At 53.6% G+C, this 24,804-nt stretch overlaps 1 protein-coding gene and 1 long non-coding RNA gene across 19 annotated transcripts in view; both read right to left on the reverse strand.

Annotated features, from left to right (window-relative positions):
- SUN1 (Sad1 and UNC84 domain containing 1) overlaps window positions 1-10,119 on the reverse strand; it is a 52,981-nt gene extending 42,862 nt beyond the window's left edge. For 16 of the 18 annotated variants that reach the window (XM_053213794.1, XM_027042432.2, XM_027042429.2 and 13 more), the window contains exon 1: window positions 9,966-10,098. The gene's annotated coding sequence lies outside the window, so the exon portion shown is untranslated. Of the gene's footprint in view, window positions 1-9,965 lie in introns of all 18 variants that reach the window. The other 2 variants (XM_027042423.2, XM_027042424.2) reach the window with 2 other exon arrangements.
- Window positions 10,120-20,222: 10,103 nt separating this feature from the next.
- Window positions 20,223-22,885, reverse strand: LOC128313688 (uncharacterized). The gene is made up of 2 exons (XR_008294710.1): window positions 21,491-22,885; window positions 20,223-21,410 (listed from the first exon to the last, which is right to left on the reverse strand). It is a non-coding gene; the product is annotated as an uncharacterized LOC128313688 (long non-coding RNA).
- Window positions 22,886-24,804: the final 1,919 nt, after the last annotated feature.

Below are 24,804 nucleotides of genomic sequence, written 5' to 3' on the forward strand. Positions count from 1 at the left end.
GTGACCTCGAGCCCCACACTGGGCTCTGCGCTGGGCAAGAAGCCAATCAATCAATCAATCAATCAATAAATAAATAAATAAAACTCTTAAGTTACACTATGCTTCTCCTTTAATGCCTCTTGAGTACATATGGTTATATTGATATCATATGATAGAGATGAAAACATAAAGCTTAGTTTTTGTTCTTCAATGCTTTAACCAAGAATGAACTTGAGGCACCTGGGTGGCTCAGTCTGTCGAGCATCCCATTCCTGATTTTGGCTCAGGTCACCATCCCAGGGTTGCGGAAGCAGGAGCATGGAGCCTGCTTGGGTTCTCTCTCCTTCCCTCTGCCCGATACCCCGCTCACGCACACTTTCACTCTCTTTTTCTCTAAAATATATTTATATATATATATTTAAATACATATATGTTAAAAAGAATGAATTTTAGTTCTATGAGCACATATAATTTGAATTTTTACTATTTAGAATGTCCGTACTAATCTAGTAACCATCCAGAAAACATGCCTGAAAAATCATGAAAATTACAAGTCACACAAGGTTGAAAACAGAGCTTCAAGCGAAAGGCAAAGCCAGAGACAGAAAAAACTAGTATCTCTGAAATATCAGCACACAATAATTTGTTAGGAAACGCTATCCGTTCTAAAGAAAAACTGGAGACAAGAACCTCCTCTCACCCTACAGACCACAACTGCACCACCCAGTCGGTAACGGTGTATAAAGCACTGTCTACAGAGATGGACAGGTCAAGTGGATTGAGACTCAACGAGCCCAAGCGGAACAGACCAGTGCAGCTTTCTGACCGGAAATCCCCAGAAACAACCTGCCGTGGGTCCACCTCATCATCCCTGTGCAAAGCGGCCCTCTCCCCGAGGCAAAGGTCAGAACTGGCGGCTCTCGTCCATGACCTGTCCACGGGGACAGCGGCAATCAAAGGGGACAGTGACAGACTCTCCTCCCAGCTCTGGGCGCAGCTCCAGACACCGCCATCTGCCACGAGAGCCGTCCCAGAGGGACGTTCTGTGCTGACGGCACAGGGCTCCTGCCGCACAAGGCAGGCCCACAGTGGCCCCAGGACGTGCATGCACGCCTAACAAGCGTTCTAACGCCACCCTCACCCGCCCTTAATCACCCAGGGCTCTGTTTTCAAAGGGCAGCTGCCCTGCAACTGGGTGTTCCATTTGTTAAGTCCTCTGCAAACATGAATTGTTTTTCAAACTAAAATGAGTCTTTAAAAATTAGAACGAAATCTTAATGTAACTGTTCTGCTCAGATCTTAATCCTGTTAAAATTAGATAATGTAGACTAATAAAAACACCAGTTATTTCTGCCTACAGATTAAAAAAAAAAGCATAATGCAATCTAAGTAAAAGTATAAAAAATCATAATTTATTTGGGTTAGAAATTGGCATTCATCTGTTTTTATCTTAAGAAACAGAACAATGTTAGTTTATGAAATACTACAATTCATACTAACTCAGAATCTTAAAAATGAACTGGGTATTTAAAACAGTGAATCAGGGGCGCCTGAGTGGCTCAGTAGGTTAAGCAACCGACTTTGGTTCAGGTCACGATCTCGCAGCTTGTGAGTTTGAGCCCCTTATAGGGCTCTGTGCTGACAGTTCAGAGCCTTCAGCCTTCTGATTCTGTGTCTCCCTCTCTCTCTGCCCCTCCTTTACTAGCGCTCTCTCTCAAATACAAACATTTAAAAACTAAAAAAAGGTTGTTAAAAAGAAAATAGTGAATCAGATACAAACGACTAATACAAAAATACTTGAAAGGCCCTCACAGAATGCTAAATGTTATGTGTATGTACATACTGTCTATATCCACACACACACACACACACACACGTATTTCAATGTTTTTTAAACTTGTAGAAGACACCACTAAACTTAATGGTAAAATTATAGAGAATGGGACTTCCTACATTTCATTTACACTCTTCTGCTCTGCTCAACAATTTTTTTAAAGAGTAGGTATTGGTCTTGTAATTTCAACAACTAACCCAGTAAGTACAATTTAAAAAAAAAAAAAAAAGGCTTTTCTGGTCTTCATTTGTGAAGCAGGCTCTGAAATTCAGCCGAGAGACCCCAGAGCGAAGGGGAATGACGGTGCACTTACACCTGCGTGGTGCCATCAAATGGGAGTGTCACCCGAGGAGTGGACTAGTGACGGCCCCAAGCCTGCTCGTGTTGCCTGGCACAGGGTAGAAGGACTCCATAAAAGTCATCAGGAGCAACAAGTCTGCACTGAGAGATAGTTTTCAGCCAAGGCAAGTTTCTCTTGGCGAGGAATGTAAGACACAGGAAGAGACTAGGCTGATGGGTTTGTTTTCGTCAACACAGCTCTGGGCTTGTAGAGAAGGTGATTGCTTCTCTGCACCCCTTACATCTCCCGATGATAAGGGCTCTTGATGATAAGGGCTCTTTTTAAATAACAAGCCCGCTTCCTCTCACATTGGGATTATCATGACGTTTCAGCAAAAGCCCGAAGTCAAGCCACTTATCTGTACATGTTAACATAGACAGTCCTTCATCTGAGACCTCAGGGCATCGACAACATAGCTTTCCTGTGTTGCTTCACACCCGGAAGTCACCACACCCCCTTACAACCAACACAGTTAGCAGGCCTGCCCGAGGCGTCACTTCCACAGCAGCAACCGGGGTCGTTTCCCAGGCTCCACCACGCCCGATGGCGCCGCCACTGGGAGCTCCGACCGCGTGCGGCCACTGTGACACGGGAGGAAGACCCAACTGAGAGGTCTGCCTTTTTCTTACTGTTTTATAGGATGTCAACCATACGCGTCACACAGGCCTGGGACGTCCCCATTTGCCAATGAACTGGCCTACGGTGACCTGGGCTGTGCTGTCAGTCCTTCCCTGACTCTCATGTCCATCGGGCTCAGAAAGGCCTCCCCCAACCCAAGAACACACGAAGAGTCTGTTACGGATTCTATTACTCTGACTTGATTTACCTAACCCGTAATTCCTTTGTATCTAAGTCAGGCAAGCATCCAACTTTACTTTGTGTTGAGCATTTCCATCAGGATGGTCTGCAATAACTAAATCCAGGCTGTCCAGATCACCCACCAGCCTGCTTCTCTCCTTCCAGTGGCTCACCCCCTCTTCAGTCCTGCTCCCCCTGCTTGCCATCTCCTGCTGGCTTCCGGCAAGCACTGCTGACTAGTTCCGCCCTCTAGACCTGCCCCCTCAAGCCAGAATACTGCCAGAATGGTCTGTCTACAAAAAGATCAACCACCTCACTGCCTTCACATGCCACCCTGGCTCCCTAGCACCCAGACACAAGACGTAAGAGACTGAATGCACAGAACCCTCCACCCAGACGCCCCACTTCCCCTCTCCATCTGCCAGCAATCCACAGGGCAGCCTCACTGAAAGCCTGGACTCAAGACAACCCTCCTCTCCTTATCCCATTTACACACTGTTCCTACACTCTTCCCTCGTCTGGGATGTCCTCCTGATTCCTCGTCCTCATTCCCTTGGGCTCTTTCCACCCCAAATGCTCCTGGCTACCTTCTACTCATCCTTGGAGTTCAGAGCTGAGACACCGCCTCCAGAAAGCTCTCCTGGAGCTCCCAACACCCATGTCCCAGTTAGATGCTAGCTTTAGTGCTCCCCAGCAGCCCTCACTTGACAGAAACTGTAATAACTACCTATTAATGGGTCTTTCCCTCCACCTCAACCCTGAACTCTCTGAGCCAATGAACCCTTTGTAGGTGTCTGCATCGTGGGGCACTCACTGCTGCATGCCTTTAGACTGAAAATCCTCGAGTCCCTCAGTGGTCTCTCCACTGCTCATCAGTGTGCTTGGCAAAACCACAGTCGAGAGCTACACACGTGCATGGACAGGGAGGGTCGTGCATACCTGGGCCACCTCATTCTTCCCAATGCATTCAAAACACTTTTCCTGTTTCCTCATCTGATCAAAACAGCTGTATCAGCTTTGTTTTATTTCCAACTGTAATTGGCAACAGCAATTATAGGATTTTAGTTGTGCCATGAACGTAAACACTTAACACACACAGTTCTCAATGACCCTTTTGATGCTCTGTCCTCCCATCCGCGAAGCACCAGGCTAAAAATGAGGGTCTTCTGGTAGTGAAAAGGTTTGCAGCATAAGCAACAAGTGAAGACACCATCCAACAGATCTGTTTTCCATATTCTAGATATAACTCACATCTTCTAATAACATTAATTGAAGATCAAACAAAATAAAGACAAGGACTAAAAAAGCACCCAGGCAAAGCATCGCTTTGTTTTGAAGCTACTCAAGTGCCCAGAGAGGCTTCTCCCCCCTGCTGGGAATCGCTGATCTATACCGAGTGTTCTCCCCACTCCTTACATCTGGGACCCGCGCTTTCATTCTGCACAAACATCAGAAAGCATCTGTCACATAGTTACCTCTTCAACGAAAATTTGCAACCAGTGACCAATCACTGAGTGCCCGTGTGACTAAACCAAAGACGACGCGCCCAAATAACAAGCATGGTTAATTACAGATGTGATTCAAACCGCAAGACCGCCTAATAATCACACAAGTTACTTAATGAAGTAGAACCGACTACAACATACGATTATGACAAACAACGCATCATAAGCAGCAGAAGTTCCCCTCTGCCAACCCTGTTCATTTGGGTCCAGTGGAAGTGAACCGGTTTCACACGCACATCAGCAGGTCCACACTCCTCCACACGAAATCCAGAGGGGCGAGCAGCCCTAACAGCAATGAGTTCCGAGGGGAGGAAGACAGAGAATGGGCACAGCTATTCCACTGAGAGGTGCAGCAGCACCTCAAGTCCCACGTCACTCCTGCTGGGACACCATCAGTGTCTTGTTCCCGCCCGCCCTGTGAACCCAGATGTGGACGCTCCTTCCTGTGGTGTCCTCAAGACCGCCGCACCTGAACCAGCAGTGGGCCTCACGGTCACTGCAATTCCCTGGGCTCTTGCCTCACCCTGAAGTATTTAGGCGAGGACGGGAGCTGCAAAGCTGAAAGATGCAACTTTCAGCCCCCGTCACTTCTCTCAAAAATGTCGTCTGGCATTTATACTGTTAGCAAATTCAAACTGGCTCTATTTTCAGAATCTGGAGACCATCTGACCGTCATAAATTCAGACCAGAAAACAATGGTTATGAGCAGACACTCCATCAAATGCCAGCTTTCTCTGAAAATAGGTCACCCAAGAATTTCCAGTTTAAAATGGTGCACGGGGGGGGGGGGGGGGGGGGGGGAGGGGGGAGGGCACCTGGGTGGCTGGGTTGGTTGAATGTCTGACTCTTGATTTCGGCTCAGGTCATGATCCCAGGGTTGTGGGCTTGAGCCCCACGTTGGGAGTGGGGAGTCTGCTTGGGATTCTCTCTCTCTCTCTTTTTCTCTCTCTCCTTCTGCCCAGATCGCTCATTGGGCACACACGCACTCTCCCCAGCTTGCACACACACACACTCTCTCTCCCCAAAATATAAAATAAAAAAATGTTTTAAATGATGCACTGAAGAAAGATGGCACACCCCTCCTAAAAAGGCATATCTCCTAAAGGCATATATCCACGGAGCAAAACAAAGGAGGAGAACACAATAAATAGCAAGAACCTGGAAACTAGAAAGCAAAGGGATAAATGAAAACACACCTATGCCATAAAAAGCTGGATCATAAGCTTACAATGAGGAACATGGAGAAATAACGCGATTGTCATCATGGAACCCCCAAATGGTTAAGACAGTGGCACCTGCGTACATCTACAAGTGAGTGTGTAGAAAAGAACCAAAAATACAGGAAGAATCAAACGCTGGAAGTCTGTTTAAGAAGCAGTCAGACAAAACCACGTGATTGTGCAGGAAAAGGGCTTGTCAAAATGCAACATTCTTTCATGATAAAAATGTTCAACAAACTAGGAACGGAAGGGAATTTCCCCAACCTGATAAAATGCATTTACTTAAACCCACCGCTAACGTTATACTCTATGGTAAAAGACTGAAAGTTCTCCCCTAAGATCAACAAGACAAGGATGCCCGCTTCCACCACTGCTATTCAACATTGTACTGGAACTCCAGCCAGAGCAATCGGGCAAGAACAAGAAACAAAAGGCATCAAATTGAAAAGGAAGAAGCAAAGCTATCTCCATTCACAGATGACACGGTCTCATGTATGGAAACTCTTAAAAAACTTCCAAAAAACTATAAAAACTAACAAATTCAGCAAGGTTGCAGGATACACAATCAACACACAAAAATCGGTTGTATTTCTACAAACGAACAATGAGCGATCTGGAAATGAAATCAAGAAAAATACTCCTCTCACAACAGCATCAAAAAGAACAACACATTTAGAAATAAACTTGACCAAAAAAGGACAAGACTGGCATGCTGTAAATTATAAAACACTGCTCAATGGAAGAAAAATACATGGAAAGACAGTACTTGTTTGTAGACTGGAAGAGTTAGTATTTTGAAACACAGAAACACACTCCTAAGAGATCTACAGATTCAATGCAATCTCTATCAAACCCCAACGGTCTGCTTTTGCAAATACGGTAAAACTAATCTGTAACTTCATATGGAACTGCGACGGACCCCCAAACAGCCAAAAACAATCTTGAAAATGAATAACAAAGTTGAAGGACTCCCACTTCCCGATCTCAAAATGCACTACAAAACAGTGTTGTTCCTTGCATAAGGATAGATATGTAGACTAACAGCACAGAATTGAGAGTCCAGAAAACACATCCATACATTTATGGTCAACTGATTTTCTACAAGGATACCAAATCAAAGAACAGAGTTTTCAACGGTGATGCTAAGACAAATGGACATCCACATGCAAAAGAATGAAGCTGGACCCCCACCTCACAGCACATACAGAAATTTACTCAAGACCGATGGAAGGCATAGAAGCCTTAAACTTTAAGACTCTTAAGTGAAAAATAGGGGTAAATCTTCATGATCGTGGATTTGAAATGGTTTCTTAGATATGACACCAAACACATAAGCAACAACAACAAAAAACAATGGATGAACTGGACTTCGTCCAGAAAAGATAAAGAATCGGCAAAGAAACTGAACACACATTTCTCCAAAGAAGATACACAAATGGCCAACCAGCACGTGAAAAGATGCTCATCAGTCATTAGGTAAATGCAAATCAAAATGAGACCTCACTTCACATCTACTAGGAAGACCATTAGAAACAGAACAAAGCAAAAACAGAAGATTACAAGTCAGGAGAGGATATGGAGAGACTGGAACCCTTACACAGAGTTGGTGGCAATGTAAAATGGTGCAGCAACCGTGGAAAACAGTTTGGTGGTTCCTCTACACGTTAAATAGAACCACCATATGACCCAACAACTCCACTCCTAGATACATACCCAGAAGACTGAAAACAAGTACTCAAACAAAAACTTGAGTACAGATGTTCTCCGGAGCATCATTCATAATAAGAAATGAAAACAACTCAAATGTCCACTCACTGATGAATGGATGGGAAACGTGGTACATTCGTGCTGTGGAATATTATGCAGGCACAAAGAGGCACGAAGTACTGACACATTATACAACACGGATAAACCTTGAAAAATTTATGCTAAGGGCAAGAAAGCAGACACAAAAGATCACATATCAGATGAACCCGTGTATATAAAAAATCCAGAATACACAAATCCATCTGTAGGCAGGAAACAGATTAGCAGACGCCAGAGCTCGGAAGCAGTGGGCAGCGGGGATGTGCCTGCTACCAGGTTGGGGGCTCCCCCGGAGGGTGCAGAACAAGCAGTTGTGAAACCAGACAGTGGTGACGACTGTGCACGGCGCTCAATGCCACTGAGCTGTACAGATTCAAGTGGCAAATTCTGTGTTAAGCGTCCTACCACAATTAAAAAAAAAAAAAAAGGAGCAGTTAGCTACTAGGCGTCAAGTCCCTTCCTACCTTCCCATAAAAAAGACGGGAGGATAAAAACCAAGGGTGCTCTACACCAGAGGGTAGGAGGAAAACTCAAGTTCCAGGATGTCTTCCTGAAGAGGGAGAGGAGTGAGCACTTCCTTACTAGTTTTTGGAGGCCACAGCCACACTCTCCCGGCCAACTTTGAAAACAAGGCGAGAGGCTGGAAAGCCCTTCTTTGAGAATATAAAAAGCCCATTAAAAGGACCTAAAGATACGAAAGCCAACTGCTATCAGCCAACAGCCCTAAGACCAAAGCAGGTGCACAGAACCTCCAAAGGACCGTGCGGGACCGCACTCTCTTCGGGATCACCCAACATTTCGGCCAAGATATACCAGAGCGAGCAAACCTCTGCAAAGGTTACAGAGGGAGATGATGAGGTGCTACCACATTTACAAAGTAAGTGTGTCACTAAGTTTTAGAGGAAAAAAGCTCTGGGAAATTGAAAATATGTTGGCCAAGGGGCGCCTGGGTGGCTCAGTCGGTTGGGCTTCTGACTTCGGCCCAGGTCACGATCTTGCAGTTCGTGGGTTCGAGCCCCGCGACCGGCTCTGTGCTGACAACTCAGAGCCTGGATCCTGCTTTGGATTCTGTGTCTCCCTCTCCCCCCCTCCCCCACTTGCACTCTTTCTCCCTCCCTCAAAAATAAATAGAACACTGAAAAAAATGTTAAATATGGTGGCCAAAATAAAATGCCAAATAAAAGAGTTAGGGGAAGATTGAGGAAATCGCCGACAAAGTGAAACAGAAAGACAAAAATGGAAAAAATGGGAAAGATAAAGATTTTATTTCTGAGTAGAAATAAGGTCCAAGAGGTCCAATGCCCAAGTAACAGTATTTCTAAAACACACAGAAAAAAGAAAACTGAAACAAGATAAAGAGGAGAAACTTGTCAGAGGAACTAATCTGGGGAAATACCCCAGAACTAACCAAGCATCATGAGTTTCCCGACTTGGAATAACTGTATAAACCAAAATGGATGAAAACAAACCCAAACCCAAGGTTCCGGGCCGAGGCGTCCGGGGGCACAAACGGCGTGTAAACCCAGGCCCCGGGGCAGCTCCCACCTGGGCAGCAGCCCCGGAAGCTCAGAAAACGCCCACGAGCCGAGCCGAGCCTTTCCGACGTGGGGTTAGGGGCACGGGCACGCAGCCGAGCGAGGGAGGCGCTGGGGAGCCCTGCCCACCAACAGCGGCAGCGCGGCAGCAACCCGGCTACCCGGAGGCTGTTCCCTGCGGCCGGGGACCGGGGACCGGGGACCGGGCCTGGGGCTCGCGACTGCGACGTGGGGTGACGGCCCCGCCCGGCAGCACAGGTGCGTTCTGTCTGCGGGCCGCAGAGCAGGAAAAGGGAGGCGTCCCGAGCCGGACACGCAGGGCAGCCCCTCGACCCAACCCAGGACTCCTGGGAGGCCGAGCACCCCGAGGCCGGGAACCGGACGAGTGAGAGGGGGGAGAGAGGTGAGGGGCGCCCGAATGAGGCGGGTGCGGGGGCAGGCGGGGTACGGGGGCGCCCGGGGGTGTGTGTGGGGGGAGGGCTGGGGTCGGGGGCGCACGGGTGTAGGGGGGGTCGAGGGTGCCAGATCACCCAGGTGTGTGGGCGGGAGCGGGGATCCACGATGCGTGGGGGGGGGGGGGGAGGTCGCCCGGGTGTACCCGGGGCGGGGGGCGGGAGCACCCAGGGTGGGCGGGGGGCGGCGGCGACAGAGGCTTTCGGACGCGCACGCGTCCCCAGCGCCCCGCCGGGACCCCGGCACGCCACTGACGTCGGGCGGAGGGGACGCCCCGAGCCAGGCCTGCTCCGAACCCGGGCCAGGTGCGGGGACGCTCAGGGCTGAGGAGGGGGCGGCGGCCGTTGGCCGCCCAGGCGGGGCCCGAGGCTCGGCCCGCGCCGGTCGCCGCCTGCCCGCCGCTCCCGCCCGCGTTGAGGGACGCCTTGGCGCCAGTCCTGTGCCCGCAGCCGGCCTCGCCGGGCCCCGGCCCTCCACCCCCACCCAGGAGCTCACCTGCCTCGCGCCACAGCCACCTCCGCCGGGCGCCTCTGCTGCCGCCCGGGGCCTGGTCCGCGCCGCCCAGACTCGATCCCGAGAGGAGACCTTGCGGACGCCAGCCAATCGCGCGCCGCGCCCGGAGGCGGGGCGGGAGCGACACGGACTTCCACCAATCTCGAGCGCGCCGCCTGAAGCTCCTCGGTCAATGAGGAGGCGGCCTATCCAGGGGCCTGGCCTATCGGAAGCTGAGGCCGGGTCCCCGAGGCGGAGAAGTGGGCGGGGCTTCGAAGCGCCGCGCCGTACGGCGGGAGGGGCCTTACGTCGCGGGGGCCGTGGAGCGGAGGCGGGAGCGCGGCCGCGGGGAAGGGGGGCCGCTACGGTCGCCCGACTCCCTAGTCCTGTCCCGGCCCCGCGGAGCTGGGGGCCGCGATGGCGCCCCGCCCCGTGCCTCCCGGTCCACTTCTGCCCGCTGTCCGGGCGGCGCCGGAAGGGACCCTCCGCCCCCCTCTACGGAAGGGAAGACAGACTGGCGGGGGGGGGGAAGGCCGGAGCGAGTACTCGCCTCTCCGCTCCGAGCCGCGCGCTAAGGCCGCGTCTTGCAGGGCCGCGGATGGGCGCTCACCCCGGAGCTCACTCCCTGAAGGGGAGTTCGGGGGGGGGGGGGGGGGGGTCCGCGCCCGCGCGTGCGCAGGAGCGGCCAGCCCAGCTGGCCGCACAGGTCGCCTTAGAGGTGCACAGATAGCTGCACAGGTAGCCGTTTTGGTTTCGAGGTGGGGGCAGGAGGGCCAAAATATCCTTGGCCAAAACAATAGAAACAGAGGCACTTACTAGAGTCACGTGCAAAGGGGAAACCGAGCAGGATGGGATGCGGTCGAAGGGAGAAGCGGTCGAAGCAGAGATGACAGTGGCCTCTTCTCCGCGAAGCCCACCGCCCGTGCGCACACACAGTGATGGGAGGAAACCCACAGCCCCCCTCCCCTGTATCGTGTCTCTGCCACCTGGGGAGTATCAGTGATGGGGAAAGAGGCAGAAATCAGGGAGGAACCCAGTGGTGCCGACTCAGGTGAGCACCTGAGCTGGGGAACAGCTTCCACACCTGGAGCCCTTCCTGCGACCCTCACCACCCTTACGGGCTTCCATCTGGCCTGTGTTGCTGCGTCTGGACTGAACTGGCTGCGACCGGAATGTACCAGGGAACCGGTTTCAAAGAATCCATCTGTTACCATAGCTGTGCGAGGCGGGTCAGCACCATGACGAATACCCTGGAGGACGCTAGTCCAGCCTCTCGAGACAAGGCCTGAGAAAGGAGAGACTCCTCTATGAGCACCGTCGGGGCGATGGGGGCCCTTGCATGACTTGCCTTGTTTGCCCCCCTTCCCTCTCGCTGTTGGCCACCTACTCCACTAGACCTTCCCCACTCGCCCAGCCGATTGGTGATCCCTTTACCCCAAACCCAGCACACTCTCTCCTGGACAGTTCCTCAGTCCTCTGTGTCCTCCTTACTGGGATTGCACTGATTGAACGCATGTCTGCTGGGTGCCAGGTACTGTAGCAGGAGCGGAGGTGCAAATTCTCTGTCCCCGTGTTCCAGGGGGCAGAGCTATGCGGGAACAGCACCGAGTGTTTCTGTGGTCTGGGAATGTGGTGAGCACCTTGGAAGAAAACAAAGCAGACTCAGGGCTAGGATGTGGGGGGCCTACAAATTTAAATGTGGCGGTGACACTTGAGACCCAAAGGGAGGGAACGAGCAGAGAACTTGGGAGAGAACATTCTGGGCAGAGAAAAGTGCAGGTGCCAGCGCCCTGAGGTGGGAGTTAAAGACAGAGAGGCCTTCACTCACTGTTCAAGGAAGCAGAGTACGTGTGGACACTGGCTTCCAGGTGGAAAGAAAAGGAAAGAATTCTTCAAGTGACAGTCAGTGTGAGATCACAATGAGAGAACTTGACTGGAACGTGACGTTGTAGACTTAAATCATGGGAGGAAGACACAAGTCCAGGAACAAAGCTAGTTCTTGAAAAAGAGCGCCTTACGGTGTCACGTAAATGCAGAGGCCAGGACTTGAAACGCACTTAGGAAGCGACGAGCGGTTCACCGTAACACGCATGGGCCGTGGGACTCCGTGGCTCACGCACACACGGCACAGAAAACCGACAGCTGTAATTCTGTCCAAGTAGGGGCGTCTGAGATTGCTTTTCTCTTCCTACTTGATGTTATCTGTATTTTGCACAATTAACTCAAAAGTTTTAGAAATTTTAAAAGTGTCTGGGTGCCTGGGTGACTCAATCGGTTAGGTGCCTGACTTCAGCTCGGGTCATGATCTCGCAGTATGTGAGTTCGAGCCCCACATTGGGCTCTGTGCTGACAGCTCAGAGCCTGGAGCCTGCTTCGGATTCTGTTGTCTCCCTCCCTCTCTGCCCCTCCCCACTCATGCTCTGTGTCTCTGTCTTAAAAATAAATGAAACATTAAAAAAAAAAAAGATAAGATGCTTGAGTTCACTTGTGATCCAAAGAATGCAAATGGAAGTAAGTAACTTCTTCCCTCTGCACCTCCGTCCAGCGGGCAGCAGAGGGTGGGTACCACCAAGCGCTGGTGCGCAGGTCGGGGGCACAGGGATGCTTGCGCCCTGTGACCTCACACCCTGCCCCAGACCCGTGGGAAGGGGACCTGAGCAGGCCCTCCCTTCCGAGACACCCATCCTGACACCCTAGGGAGGAACGAAAAGCTATACTCGGCAGTGGGTAGATGGGCACTGGCCGTGTTGAGCGGGGCAGGGAGGACACCTCTGGTCGTGCAGACCCCGACACCCTGGCAGACCGGGGGGCCCTGGCCCAGTGGGGCAACAACCTGGATCGGCCTAGGCGAACTGGGAAGATGGTGTGCTGGTTAATTTTATGTGTCAGCTGGACTGGCCACCGGGGGCCCAGATATTTGCTCACAGATTATTCTGGGCATGTCTGTGAGAGTGTTTCCACATGAGATAAACATTTGATTCAGCAGACTGATAGGGCAGATGGCCCCCTCCAGTGTGGGTGGGCCTCGTCCAATCCACTGTGGCCGGGATAGAGCACAAGGCAGAGGGAGAAAGGATTGTCTCTGCCTGCCTGTCCTTGAGCTGGGACATCAGTCTTCTCCTGCCTTTGGATCAGACTCAGACTGGAGCTCACAGCATCGGCCCCCTGGGTCTCCAGCCACCGGATGTCTGAGCCTCCATAATCACGTGACAATTTCATATATTTATACACACACACACACACACACACATATAGACACATAAACTTGTTATATATGGTACATACATCCAGATGTCCTGTGGGTGCGTACCTCGCGTACATGATGTGTCTCCCACTGGTTCCGTTTCTCTGGAGAACCCAGACTAACACATACTGACTCCTTCCCGCAGCGGGACACCATTTAGGTAAGCGAAAACACACCCAAACAGTGCTGTATGTCTAATGAGGACACTGGCAACAAGAAAGACAGACACCAAGTATACGGTACAGATGCCTATGGGGACGGGGGTGGCAATGGAGTAGGGAAGGATACGGAGAACAAATGGGTAAAATGAGAAGGGTTCAACGATGATGGCCATGGAGGAGGGTTTAATTACCACCTCCTTCCACACTTGATGGGGAGGTGGGGGACGTTACACAGATTGATGGTAGATAAATAACTAGGTAAGGAGAAGATGGATGGATGGATGGATAGATAGATGATAGATAGATGATTCATAGGGCTAACGTCCCCTTCTCATGCCCTGTCCCCTTCTCAGCCCTCAATGTCTTCCCTCAGCTAGGAGGCTGGCGGACAGATCAGCAGTGGCTGTTCCTCCCGCACACGAGCAGATACCTGTAAGGACGCACAGCCCTGGGTATCCGTGCACCTGGAGCACCAGTGCGTGCCCTGCTCTGCTCAGCGAGCCCTCCACGTTAGGATTTGAGATGGAACCCCTTGATTTCGAGGGCTCGACTCCATCCCTGATGCCGGATGTGTCGTATTCCACACTGAGGACAGAATAAATCTGACCTGATGTTCTCGTAGTGGTGGGTGTTCAGTCCCCTCCTAGGGTGTGTCTCGTGCAGAAGCTTCGCTAGCGCATTACCCACAAGTGGGGCCTCTCGGTGCAGAGACGACACATTGCCAATTTTAGACACAGCTATCTTCATAATAAATGTTTGACTTAATGTGGTTATGTGTTCTATTAAGAATTATTATTTCAGGGTGCCTGGGGGGCTCAGTCGGTTAAGCGTCCGACTTCAGCTCAGGTCATGATCTCACGGTTCATGAGTTCCAGCCCCGCATTGGGCTCTGTGCTGACAGCTTGGAGCCTGGAGCCCTTGAATTCTGTGTCTCCCTCTCTCTCTGCCCCTCCCCTGCTCACATTCTGTCTCTCTCTCTCTCTCTCTCAAAAATAAACAAACATTAAAAAAAAAAAGAGTCATTATTTCAAGGGGCGTCTGGGTGACTCAGCTGGTTCAGCGTCTGACTCTTGGTCTCAGCTCATGCAGGGCTTGATCTCAGAGCCCTGGGTTCAAGCCCCATGTGGGACCCTGCACTGGATGTGAACCCTACTTAAAAAAAAGTTATTATATTGCATTTAGAGAAGTTATTAAAACATGACTAAATACAGACTATGTTTACAAACAGTACATTTATATATCAGGTAAATATCTACATGTATCATAGAAACAAATGAGTTCAGTATGTTTGTGTATCCTATGAGTGAATACAAGTATAATTTATTTATTTACAACCACATAAATTCCAAAGAGTTAATGGAGAAAAACCCGCCAGATTTCAGTCAAGGTAGAGAAGCAACAAAATCAAACTTTCTCTGATACTTTCCCGTTTTTTGGAACTAAACATGATTTTTTCAAAATAATTTCACGCCACTCAAAAACCCATTTTGCCCTAACCCACAGGTGCGGAATAAAGTCGTGAGAGGTGCGAAGGGTGGAAGATTGTAGGTTGTTATTCTCCCCCAAGGGCTAAGCGGGGGGAGTGTGGGTTGGGGGGACCGGCGGCTCCGGCCTCACACCCACCCTGAGTCAGCCAGCTGGAGCTGTGTGGCCCGGGCCAAAGTCCTCGGCCTCTCTGAGCCCCAGGGGCCTCCCCTATCAACAGGATTCATAATGTGTACCTGCAGGGTCTGTGCGAGAATGGAGGTAAAGTGTTTGCAGTGGCCGGCCCTCTGGAGGTGACCAGGAAGGGATGTCCACTGCTACACAGCAGTGACAGCAGGAAGTACATGGGATGGAACCTAGGGTCAGCTCTGGAGCAGACAGGCTGGAGTCTGGGGACGGCCTCAGGACCCACGTCGTGGGCTTGTGGGCAGGTGGGTCGCTCACCTCCGAAACCCCATCGTTCTGCAGGCCCGAGGCGTCACCTTACACCCTGGGCTCACCAGGCCAAGGGACACTCCTGGTTGTCACGTACCATGTGCGTGAAGACAAGGGCTTTCAGGAGCATGACTCAAGTGGCCTCTGCACCCAGAGCCCACGGCCTGGTCTCCACACCGGAGAGGACCTTGCCCCTGGGGGTGCTGGAGGCCTCCGCGTAAGGGAGGGACCAGGAGAGGCAGGCGGGAGGGTCTGGGGGGCCTCCCCACAAAGGGCAGCCAGGGTCTGCTTCTCTGCTGGGAAGCAAACAGCCTGGTGGGCTGCCAGCCCATCCACCACGCTCCCAAACTGCCGGTGCCTGCGATGCCCGCCTCCCCGCTGCTGCTGGTCACAGCCCGGCCGGAGGGGAAACAGGGCGGTGACACGGCTGCTCACGGTCTCAGCTCGAGGCCAGGGAAGCAGACGGAGGGCAACGACCGCGGAGGGAACAGTTCTCTTTCCTCCGGGAGCTCCTGCCTCCAGTTTGGCACGGTTGCTTTCAGTTGTAAACAGAACCTGACTCCAGGGAGAGGAGGAGGAAAGCCTTGTAAACAGAACCTGACTCCCGAGAGAGGAGGAGGAAAGCCGGGGTCAGAAACCCAAGCCCGGCTCCGAGGGCCAACGTGAGATCAGGGGGCGGGGCTGGCCGGGAGCCGGGTTAGGAAAGTTACCAGGGGCAGCGCCCGCCCGGAGAGGGGGAACAATTTCCCCTCTTGCGCTGGTTCCTGCCCCTGCTGCTTCTGGGTCCTCCTTGGGCCGGGGGGGGGGGGGGGGGTGTCATCCACAAAGGACCTGCTGGCCTCTGCTGCCTGTGACTGTGCCCTGCGGCCGGCAACGGTGGCTCCCAGGCCCTGGCGTGGTTTCACACGCGAACAACGTAGGGATGCCTAGAAGGAACGAGACAGACAGCTGTGGCCGTCCCGCTCCGGGCCAGCTTTCCCAAATTGCAGAATTCCAAGATCTGCGTAGGGGTGCGCTCACTGTCGACAAGGGGTTCTCTCTGTTTTATTGACCCTGCGTCCCTAACAGCACCAGCCAAGGGCTGCAAGGAGCCTCGTGAGGGAGGCTCTTCCAGGCTGCTGTGCGTAAGTGGGGAGGGTCTCTCCGTGTCTCTCCAGCTTCTGGAGGCTCCTGCCGTCCTTGCTGTGGTCTCCTGCCTCCGGCTCTTTCCCCGTGTGAGTGTCCTTTTCTGCCTTTCTCCTCCTGTAAGGTCACCCGTCAGTGGGCTTAGAGCCCACCCTAACCCAGGGTGACCCCATCACGAGACTCTTACTGCAATTAGATCCGAAAAGACCCTTATTCCAAATGAAGTCATGTTCGGGGTCTGGTGGGCACACTGATCACCCCACCACGTGTGTTTCATAAACCTGCTGAGGGACATCTTGTACCCCTCCCCCGTCCTTTCGCTCGCATCCGAAAAACCGAACCACAAAACTCAAAAACCGTCCCAGGCCCTCCTCTGCCTGCCTCCTCGTTCCTCTCCTTGGAGGAACGATCCGCTCCCCCAGCCTCCTCTTGCTCTCTCTGGAGCCCTCCTTGCTTCTGCTGAGGCCACCGCCGACCTCTGCCTCACGGAAGCCAGTGCTTGGCGGCAGCCCCATCTGGATCGTGCTCCGCCCCAACCCCGCTCCACGCATCCCCTGGCTCTCCGGCTCCTCCTCGGCTTCTTCGAGCCTCCTCATCCCTCCAACCCCTCGATGCCCATCCCTGGACGTCGTATTTCTGTCCAACGCGCATTCCTTTCAACACGTCGTCGGCTGAGGGTGCCAAGATTCGTGTCTCCAGATGGGAACCATCCCTGACCTCTGGCTGCAGACGTCCGATCACCTACAATCCACCTCTTCTCAGGTTCCCCTCTACCTTGCGGACAGATGCAGAGTCGGACCGCGTCCCCTCTCTGTGGCCATGACCCTGACCCAAGCCACTACCGCTCTTTGCTCAGATTACCACAGGAGCCTCCCAGCCGGTGTCCCTGCTCCGGCTTAGCCGTCAGACCCTTCTTGGTCCCATGACCTCTCCCTTCACGACCACCCGTGGCTCTCAGGTCACTCAGAGGAAAAGCCCGAGTCCGTATCCCGGCCTTGAGCAACTCCCCCCTTTTAACTTTTCTTTTAATTGAGGTGAAATTCACATAATGTAAAATTAACCAGTTTATGAGAAGGCAAAATGGTGCCATCGCTGTGAAACAGTCTGGCAGCTCCTCAGAAACTTAAACGGATTCCCGGGTGACCCAGCGATTCCACGGCCGGGTACGTGACCAGAAGAACGGAACGAAGGACTCGAAGAAATGCTTTCGGCCCACGTTCACAGCAGCGTGGTTCCCAACGGCCAGGACGTGGGAGCCACCCAAGTATCCACTGACAAGCGAGCGGATGAACAAAATGTGGCCCGTGCACACAGAATGTCAGCCTTAGAGAGGAAACCTGCCACCACATGGGTGGCGCTCGGTGAGGTAAGACAGACGCTGTAGTATATTGTGCTTCCGTGGGGTCCCGGGGTCTTCAGACTCACAAAGACGGAGTAGGCGGTGGGGGCAGGCGTGTTTAACGGGGACAGGGTTTGTTCTGCAAAGAGCGAAAGCGCTTTGGACATGGACGGTGGCGGCGGCCGCACAATACCACTGAACGACCCACTTAAAAACGGTGAAGGGGGGGGCGCCTGGGTGGCTCAGTCGGTTAAGCGGCCGACTTCGGCTCAGGTCATGATCTCGCGGTCCGTGAGTTCGAGCCCCGCGTCGGGCTCTGTGCTGACAGCTCAGAGCCTGGAGCCTGTTTCAGATTCTGTGTCTCCCTCTCTCTGACCCTCCCCTGTTCATGCTCTGTCTCTCTCTGTCTCAAAAATAAATAAACGTTAAAAAAAAAATTAAAAAAAAGAAAACGGTGAAGGGGGTAGACTGCATGTGAACCATCACGAACCATCTGGAAAGCAGCCTTCCCCAGATTCTGCCTGTGGATGAAATTCCCCCACAGATTGTACCACCACCTGCTTGGGGACTTGAACCGGTCCAGAGGAGAGAGGGCTGCCTGCACACGGCGACCCGGGAGCCAGATGGGAGAGAAGCGAGGCTTGCCTCTGATGGGGCACAAGGGTGTCCCTCAGGCCGCAGTGGGGCCACAGCCGCTGCAGGTGGCGGCCGCTTTTCAGTTTTTATTATTTTTCCATTTCGCAGGCAAGCTGTGTTGTAGCGAAAACGGGAGGAAAAACCCATTATGGGAGGACAACCTGATACCACCTTAAGACACCCCTGCGGCAACCCACGGCCAAAGTCAAAGACGAGCTGCTCACGCCCACCACGTGGTCAAGCTTTTGTACTTTCCCCCCCAACCTTCCAGACCCTTTGAGGAACGCTGGCGCTCTTTGAACCCCCGGCTGGCCTTCCTGGGGTGTAGGACGCTCAGAGCCAGAACCCCGGTGGTTCCGGGTGAACCACGATGGTTGAAAGTCCTATCGGTCGTCAGAGAGACGTGCTGTGTGTGTAAACACACGTCAGATTTGAAAAGACTCAGTATGAAGAAAAGAATGTAAAATAACTCATTCTATTTTAGGTTGACTAGTGAGATAATTTTTTTATATACTGGGTCTGGGTGAAATAAAGTATGTTATCCAAATGAATTTCCTCCATTTCCTTTTTTCCCCTATCGCAGCCATTAGAAAAATTTCGATGCATACGTGTTACATGATGCTTCTGCTGGACACAATGTTATCTGACTCTGGGTTCTGGAAGGCGGTGGGGGGGCGGACTGACCCACATGAGGCAGATGGGTTCTGTACAACAAATGGACCCTGGGCCTATTTGTTTGCATGGACACACACCCTTGGAAAAACTATGCCAGGAAATATTTTGTAATGTTTATTTTTGAGAGAGCGCAGGCAGGGGAGGGGCAGAGAGAGGGAGACACAGAATCGGAAGCGGGCTCCAGGCCCCGAGCTGTCGGCACAGAGCCCGACGCGGGGCTTGAACCCACGAACCGTGAGATCATGACCTGAGCCCAAGTCGGACGCCCAACCGACTGAGACAGAACATTAGGGATAAAGAAGAATGTTAAAAGCATCCAGAAATTGAACTCATGACTCTTACAAAGGAAGCGTCATCAAACTGTCAACAGCAAGACACTAACAGAGCTGCGCCTTCACAATTTGAGGGGAGACTTGGGATCTACAAGTCTACGTCCCCTAGGATGGCAAATTGAAGGCCTTCTTAGCGCGCAAAGACTCCCCTTTCCGAGGACCTGCTTGTAACGTATGTCAGAGAACCGAGGACGCCGAGAACAGGGGAAGCATGGGACCAGCTGAGCAGCGGGCCAGTCCGGGGGCTCGTGGGGTGATGTCCACAGTGATGGCCGGGCAGCAGGCCTGGACAGCAAAGAGGCTGGAGAGCTCTGGCACTGACCACTCCAGGGGAGAAGGCGGGCATCTGGGGCAAGATCTAGCATGAGAGGCCGTGTCAACGTGATGGTATGACGAAGGCACGCTCTTTAGAAAATGAGAAAAAATAAAGGCAATCAGAAACTCAATAAATAAAATGAAAAGCTGTAACCATGAGCTGTGCAAATATGGCCCAAAGAAAACTATGGCAACATCTTGGGCTATTCATGGAATGTAATCATTTTCCTTAAGGCCATCGGGCATTAAGAGAGAAAATGCTCGTTCAAAAGGTTGTTCAAGAAATAAAACTCATACAGCAGCCATAAAGGGAAAATATCGCTGATTGACTTCTAGACTTTGGCATCAGCCCACAAGCAACACAATCTCGTCTAATGATAAGCAGCAACCTGGACAATGTCCAGGCAAAAGCATAGGTGACGTGAGCCAGGAGGCGGTGGAGGCATGGGAGGCCGAGGGGAGGGTGGGATCCCTCTCTTCTGTGGTGGGAGAGGACGCAGAAACCATCCAAGCTGCTGGACCAGATACAGAGCCTTAAGTAGGAAACAGGACATAATGCTACACAGGTAATTGAGAAAAACCCAAAAGGATACTCAAACCGTACTAAATGGAGGTGGGAGATGTGAAGGGGTGGATGAGGATTCCTTCTCTAACCTCACCTGATGTGGCCCCCATGACACGCTGGCCATCTGTCCAAGCTCGCCTCCTGCCACCTTCCTCCTGCTCATCCATAAGCCCCCCAACCTGGGCTCCTCGCCGCTCTCCAATCTGCCGAGCTTGTCCCTGCCGGACACATCCGTACTCGCCAAGCCGGTAAAGGCAGGTTGGGCACCCGAGAGCCCATGAAGGGCATCCACCCGAGCTTCCCATCAGCTCGCCCCATTCCGGGACACGAGGGCAGCCCGGACGTGGACTCCCCTTGCTCCCCCAGCCCAGGAGAAGGATGAATTCACCCTGGCCCACCTGAATCTGGCAAACAAAACAAAGCAAAACAAAGCGCAGACAATTCGCAAATGCTTTGCCCAGCTTTTCCCACCGTTAACGCCTTACAGATCTATGGCATAAATATCAAAGCTACCAGGTAGCTAATTCTGGTGCAGTACTGTCTCGGTCTGGTGGGGCTGCCGGAACAAAATAACACAGGCTGGGGAGTCAGAACGACAAGCGTGTACTTCCCACGGTCCTGGAGGCTGGAGTCCAAAGCCAAGGCTTCGGCAGGTTGGTGCCTGGCGAGAGCCCGCCTCTTGGTTCACAGACAGCTGTCTTCTCTCGGCGTCCTCGCGTGGCAGAAGGGACACGCTGGTTCTCTAGGCTCTTCTATGAGGGCGCGGGTCACATTCAGGAGGGCTCCATTTCTTAGGACCTCAGCACCTCCCCCAGGTCCCGCCTCCAGGCACCATCACACTGGGGATTAGGTTTCGAAGGCCAAGTTTGGGGAAAACGTGAATATTCAGTCCGTGGCGCACACTGTCAACTGACTCCGGACTTGATTCAGATTTCATGTTCTCCACTAACGCACTCTTCCCGGTCTGGGCCAGTCCAGAGCCCCACGTCGCCTTTGGCTGTCATGCTCCTCACACAGCTCCAATCTGGGACAGCTCCTGAGGACTGCCTTATCTGCCGGGAGCGTGGCCCTTTGGGAGAGCACTCTGTTCCGCTGAACAATGTCTTGCTGTATTTCTCGGACCTGTTCCCAGGATCCTGGCGAGAAAACCACAGAAGTGATGTTGGGCCTTTCTCAACGCGTTACTACATCAGGGACTATGCCGTGGCTTCATCACCTGGCTGCGGGGCGTCGATCAAGTTTCTCCACTGTGAAGTCACTATTTGTTCCCGTTAATCGGCAAACGTCTTGGGGGAGAGATGTGAAGCAGTTCAGCTTCTGCTCGCTGATCTTAGCACCCTCCGATCTCGCGGTGACCGCCACGGCGGAGGCACCATGGTGGCGTCTGCCTCGAGTCGCTCCCCGGCTTCCCTCACCCCTACTACATCTCTTGTGATATTTCTACAGGAAAGGGCCTTCCCTTCTCCCTCACCGACTTGGCTGCTGTTTCTTTATAGCGCTATGGACTCGTGGGTGTTCAGCTACGAAAACAGTTATCGTCCAACAGCACTACCTCTGTGCTCATTATTGCTCCAGCCTGGGCCGCCGGGAGCTCCTCCGGGCTGGCTCCTGAGCCCTTGCACACCCCATATCGGTTGGTGAGCTCCTCCTTCCCTTCTAGCGACACAGGACGCATCGGGCTCATCCTGTGCTCTCCCGATGATGCCGGCCCTGGGACCCGCCCGTTCGTTAAGAGGCTCATTCGGAAGCAGCAGCAGGGTGTGGTGAAGAGGGAAGGAAGGGCACTCCCGGCCTCCTCCTCCCACCCCAGGTCCCCGAGGGGTGTGCTTCCCACCCGGGAGGCTGCGGCGGGCAGCAGGTGGACTCCCCGCAGCGGAGCGCGGAGGGGGTGTGGGGGAGGGGGCCCTGCGGCTCTGCCGAGGGCGGCGTCCGGGGCGGGCGACTGCAGTCGGAGGTGCGGGGCGAGGCCTCGACGGGCGGGGCACCCCGGAGGAGGAGGGGCTAAGTGCCCGCGGTCCGGGCCGCACTTGGAGGTGCAGGGTGTGGCCTCGGCTCCCGGCTCCCCCCTCCCCCAGGAAGAAGGGCTAATTGCCGCGCTCGGGGCTGCAGTCGGTCGGCACCACTCCCCTGGCCCCCTGGGCCCCTCCCCGCGTAGGGAGGGCGGGGGGAGTGAGCCCGGTGAGGATGGGCTCGAAGCCCAGCGGCCCAAGCACCTCCTCTGGGTCAGACCGACGCTCGGGAGACGGACACTCTGACCTCGAACGGGTCGTTCTGACCGCGGTTGGCCGCTGTTTCGAGGGAAGAACGCTCGGCTCGAACCGGCGCCAGCAGCGCAGGCTGCGAACACCCGGGGGACTGCAGGTGCATTTCTCGGAGGAGGAGGGGGACAACGCCACCCTCGCACCAGCCACCGCAGAGGCGGCGCTCGGACCCCGGACCGCCACCCTCCAGAGGAGGGGCGCGGCCACGTGACCCGGACGCGGCCAATCGGGGGCGACGGCGCAGAAGCGCCCGCGCCGTTGTCTTCCGGTGGGTCGGCTGCCGCAGGCGCGGGGCGGCGCTCGCCGGGTCGTCGGCTGGTGGTCACGTGCTCCAAGCGACAGCAGGGGCACCTGTCAGGCTACTCGGAGGCGACAGGGCCCCGGGGGCTGTGGGGGCGGGCACCGGGCGTGCTGGGGGTGCTAGGGGCGCGAGCGCTAGGGGAGCTGGGGGCCGGGGCGGGAGGGCGCCGGGGACCCTCCCAGCAACTCCGGGCGCAGGGAACGCCGGCTGCCCCCAGTTGCCCCCAGCTGCACCCAGCCCTGCATGTTGGGCGTGGGCACCGGCTGCTAGGTGACGCTGGCGCCTCCACCATGTCTGGCGGTGGGCTCTTGGGCTCCGATCCGAGGCATCCCAGGCCACGCAGCTGGGGGAGGATAGGGTTTTGTCCTAGAGCGAGTCCTATACAAGTTGGTAGTGCCTAATCGTGGTTTTGCCACTACGTGTTTTATCAGGGGTTTCAAGTCGTGTGTGAAATGTTCACAGTGGTTTCTCAAGAATAAATTTCACGTCGTGAATAAGGGGAAGATGTGCAGGTTACAGCCCTTTGATGAGAGGGTTAGTGGCAAGGGCCGTCATCCCACCAGGAGGCCCAGGGCCCCTTCTCAAGGACGAGTGAAGCCTCCCCAGGAGGACCGTTTCCAGCAGGTTGTTGACCTGCCCAGCCTCGGTCACCTGCCGGTGTGCAAGCGGCAGGACTGGTGGGTGTGCTCGCACTAGAACCAGGACGCCCCTGCGTGCGCACACAGCCCAGAACAGTTGATCTTGTTGCTTGTAGACCGAAACATTGCCAGTGTTGCACACCAAAGCCAGTTCGCCTGCGTTCAGTGTTTCCCGCTTTTACGTTTGCCGTGGTCGCTGCACCTCTTTGCGCTCAATCTTAGCCAAAACGGCCAACTCACATTCTGAAGGGCAAAAATGTAAACTGACGAAGTCCTAGAGGATAAAGGCGCCCGGCAGTCAGGCCCGGGAGAGAACACTTAGACTTCTTCGTAGGTTCTTCTGTCTGTGGTTATCTTTCTCATCCGCCAGCAACAGGCACTGCCGTGATTCCAGGTTACACTGTCCCAAACCGGAAAACCCCGCGCAGATGCCTGGGGACAAATCAGCCAGGGCCGCTGTCCTCGCAGCAGGTCCCAGGCCTCCCTGCCCCAGCCAGGAAGAGTCACAGGAAGGAGGCTCAGACCCTGGGGACAAGGCCAAGGACACTCCCGGGTCAAAGGAGGGGCTGGGGGAATAGAGTCCAGGCTGCAGCCTCCCTTCTGGGACAGCAGTTCTCAGCCACGACCACACTGCCCGTGGCCTCAAAATCCGTAGCCCACCCTAAGTAACACGTAGTAATTTTCCCCTCGTGTCTGACATCACACAGGCAGTGACTGGATGTCCGGATGACCCTGGCTGCTTAGACAGTCCGGAAGATGGAGAAAAGTCAGGAAGAAAGCTTTTTCTTTAGAGAAAACTTAATTTTCCACCCTGATTGTAAGGCGACTGGAAAGGTGAGTCTAGTAGAGGGGACGCCCCACCCCCCGCCCTGGGGAGTGGTGGCCTCAGCACCAGTCTGAGCCTGTGCCTTCCAGATCGTCCCACGATTGTTTTTCAGGTTTGTAACTCTTTCAATGATGGAAATGTTCACACAAAGTTTGCACATGTGTGAGTAGAGAAAAGAGGGTAACGGTCCCTGAAATGACCATGTTGATTCAGTGGTTGAAAACCAACTGGGGGTGGGGGGCGCCTGGGTGGCTCAGTCGGTTAAGCGTCTTGACTCCCGATTTCTGCTCAGATCATGACCTCATGGTTCCAGAGATCACGCCCTGCGTTGGGCTCTGTGCTGACAGCAAGGAGCTTGTTTGGGTTTCTTCCTCTCTCTGCCCCTCCGCAGCTCACTCTCTCAAGATGAACAGACATTAAAAAAAATATATTTATGTATTCTTGAGAGACAGAGAGACAGTGCAAGCAGGGGCAGGGCAGAGAGGGAGAGACAGAATCCGAAGC

Source organism: Acinonyx jubatus, chromosome E3 (assembly GCF_027475565.1).
Source record: "Acinonyx jubatus isolate Ajub_Pintada_27869175 chromosome E3, VMU_Ajub_asm_v1.0, whole genome shotgun sequence".
Taxonomy (NCBI): domain Eukaryota; kingdom Metazoa; phylum Chordata; class Mammalia; order Carnivora; family Felidae; genus Acinonyx; species Acinonyx jubatus.